We start from the raw sequence: 3,720 nt of genomic DNA on the forward strand, positions 1-3,720 counted from the left end.
TTTTGTTTTCTAAGAACTATTTTGGATTTCTTAAAACTTTTTGTGTTTTTTAAGAATTATTTCTGTTTTGTAAGAACTGCTTTGGATTTTGTTTGAACTTTTATATTCTGTAAGAACTATTTTTAATGTTGTTAGAAATCTTTTGGTTTTGTAACAAGTATTTTGTATTTTGTAAGAACTATTTTTTATTCTGTTAGAACTATTTTGGATTTGTCTAAAGTATTTTTATATTTTGTAAGAACTATTTCCGGATTTTTCTGAACTTTTTGTATTCTGTAAGAACTGTTTTCGATGTTTTTAGAATTTTTGCTATTTTTGAAAAGCATTTTATATTTTGTAGTAACTATTTTTTATTCTGCTAGAACTATTTTGGATTAGTTAAAAATATTTTTCCTATTTTATAAGAATAATTTTAGTTTTGTAAGAACTATTTTAGAGCTTTTTGTATTTTTTGATAATTATTTATTTTCAGTAAACATTATTTTTAGAATATGTTTTAAATTTTTTATTAAATTATAAATATTTGGGATGTTGTTAGAATTTTCATATTTTGAAGCAAGTGTTTTGTATTATGTAGCAAGTGTTTCTTATTCTGTTAGAACGATTTTTGATTTGTGTAAAGTAGTTTTTTACTTTGTAAGAATAACTTTGGTATTGCAAGAACTATTTTAGATTTTTTTTAACTTTTGCAAAGTCCACTGACTTCCTCCTGGCCATGTCTCAGTTCCTGACCAGTATTATTAAGTGGTGTAATCACTCTATCATAGAATCCCAGTCTGTTTATATAACGTAATGTAGTACTCCACAAGCTTTTATCATATTCAAACAGATTACAGTTCACTAACCAATAACCATTTAGGGTTAACTTACCTTTTAGGGGTGACCATTTAGGGTTCTCCTACATGCTGAATATGAAAGTGTGTTCCCTGGCATGCTGGATCTGAAAGTGTATTTTCTATTCATGATTTGATGGAAGATTTATCATCTGTTGAAAATATAATATTGTTACATTTGCTTAAATTGAAATTCTAGTCTTATATTAAAATTTTTTAAATTTTTAAAAAATTAATAGCCTGTCAAGTATAAAACAAAATTTAAAGAAAAAAAATAAAAAAAAATTAATAAAAATTAATCTTTGGTCGATTAATAATTTTCGGTTTTTTTAATGATATGCAAAAAGTTAAAACGGGGTTTAACTATATACCCGGGTATTTAATTGCGTGATTTAATAGACTAAAGCGTCTCACATCTCTACTATTATACAGAAGGCTATGTTTGTCCTTTTTCTGTGTTTTTACAAGTGTCCTTAACTGTTTTCTTGTTTCACTCGAATCGTTGTCAATGTGTAAAGGGATATTTTCACCGTGTTTTTTGGTAGCTTGCATCGATGTGGTATCGTTCCATCTCGGTCATTTTTCAGGGGGAGATTAATTGCATTAAACCACTTCCTCCTTAAAAAAAAAAAAAAAAAGAAGAAAAATTTAGTAAGGAAATAAAAACCTCTATTTTACAGATAAATTTTCCCTCTAAAGTTGATTATTATGTTTGTAACGCTATATGTTATAGTGCATTATAAATATTCAAAAAAAAATTTCAACTGAAAGTAAGGAGAAACACTAAAACTTAAAATGAACCAAAATTATTACGTATATGAGGGGGGTTCCCTCCTCCTCAACACCTCGCCTTTCACGCTAAGTTCAAATTTTGTTCCAATTCTTTAAAAATGATCCCTGAATCAAAAAGGTCACTTAATTAGAATAAATAGCTGTTTTGAAAGCAATAAACAAACTTTAGCCTAAAGAGTGAGGTATTGACGAAGGGGCGAACCCCCTCATATACGAGGCGAACTCCCTCATATACGTAATAAAAACATCCTAATATAGAAATTCTTTACATAATTTAATTCTTAGTTTAAATATTAAAAAAATGTCTAGAAATAAATTTATAAAAAAAAATATTAGTATACGAAATTAGTTTTAATTATTAATTTAATTTTAGAAAAAATAACTTCGTAATTAATTCAAAAATTAAGCGTTAATAAATAAAATAAAAAAAAAACAAGTTTTTTAAACTGACAGTAATGAGCGAAATTATTACTTAAAACGAACAGAAATTATTCTGTATATGAAAGGGGGTGTCCCCTCCTTAACGCCTCGCTCTTTACGCAAAAATTTGACTCTGTCTCACGACTTTATTTTTTTTTAAAAAAATAAAAAACTGTAGCGTAAAGAGCAAGGCGTTGAGGAGGGGACAGTCCCTTTCATATACAGAATAATTTCTGTTCATTTTAAGTTTTAATGTTGCTCCTTACTTTCATTTAAAAAAAACTTGTTTTTTCAATTAATCAATACAAAGATTGCAAAAAAAGCTTCTCTTATTTCAAACCCATGAAATAAAATATGATCGTTTCCAATTTGACTGCAAAGAAATGCTAAGCCTCGTTCAATTTGTTAGCTCTGTCGACGTGATAGAAAAAATGTGCGTTAAAGCCTATTTGGATTCATTTTGACTCGAAGTTCTAATTAGTCTTTGTCGACAGAACGTCAACATCTATTATTTTGCTCAGATCCTGAATCCGGTAGTCGATCTATCTCTGCGCTTACTGTAGTTCTGACAAGGTCCAAAAATCTTCTGAGTAACTTCAACGGTGTTTTTTTACTTTAATGGAGAAGACCACCAAAGTCATAACCTGTAAAATTCTTGACAGACTAAGCTCTGGGTACTCACTCAGTGAAGGGAATTACAAAAAGTCGACTAGAGTTCAAACATAAAACGATCAGAGTAGCTGTGACTGTCGAGCAGGGTTGGCACCACCCTACTCGAAGACCAAAAAGTGGTATTTTCCAGAGCTAAATTTTACCGTTAATGAGACCAACTATGGCGGGGGAATTAAAAACGCTCAGAAATAAATGAAATTCGATTTGATGACAAAAGAGGATTATTGTGATTATTCTTTTGAATGGAAACCTAGTAAAAAGAAAAGAAAAGATTTTGCAAAGTAAAGACAAAGAAAAGTAAAGTAGTAATTAAATGAATAAAAAGGTTCTTTATGTCCAGAAACCGAATTTTAAGGTCACAGTTTCAGTTTTGGCTAGAATTCTGATTGTTGGTATAAATTCTATTCCTTCTTGAGCAGTTGCTTTTGAAAAATATAACGTTTTAGCTCAGGATGACCAAAGTGTCTTTTTGCTGTGAAGCCTATTATTGTTGACCACTGATTTTCGGTGATTTTTGAGTGATTTTGATGACATATTGGTGATTTTCGGTGATTTTCTTGGTGAAAAAATGGTGATTTTTGGTGATTTTCTTAGTGAAATGCTGGTGATTTTTATTTCGTTGTGGTGGCAACCCTACTGCCGAGGGTAAAACACTAAGTCGACACTAATTCAGCTATTGTCAATTAAAACCTAAAGGCCCATCGAACTCTATGTATGTATGTACGCTCTCTTTGTATTATTTTGACGACTGATTTTTTCCTCCTTTTCCATTTGGTCAACAGAAAAATGCAAAAGTTTTTGGCAAAAACTGAAAAGAAAACACTTTTTAATTATCATCATAATTAGAATATTTTGGTTAACCTTTAATCTATTAAATATAGAGCAATTTTTTCAACTAAAATTAAGGAGCAACATTCGTAGTTCGAAAATGCTTGTTAATCTAATTTCAGGGCCTTGTGTTTCAGGCGAGTCGTTCTTAATGAACTGAGATGTCGCACGTTAG

This window comes from Artemia sp. Qi Xiang Cuo, chromosome 16 (assembly GCF_049724085.1).
Source record: "Artemia sp. Qi Xiang Cuo chromosome 16, ASM4972408v1, whole genome shotgun sequence".
In the NCBI taxonomy this organism is placed as follows: domain Eukaryota; kingdom Metazoa; phylum Arthropoda; class Branchiopoda; order Anostraca; family Artemiidae; genus Artemia; species Artemia sp. Qi Xiang Cuo.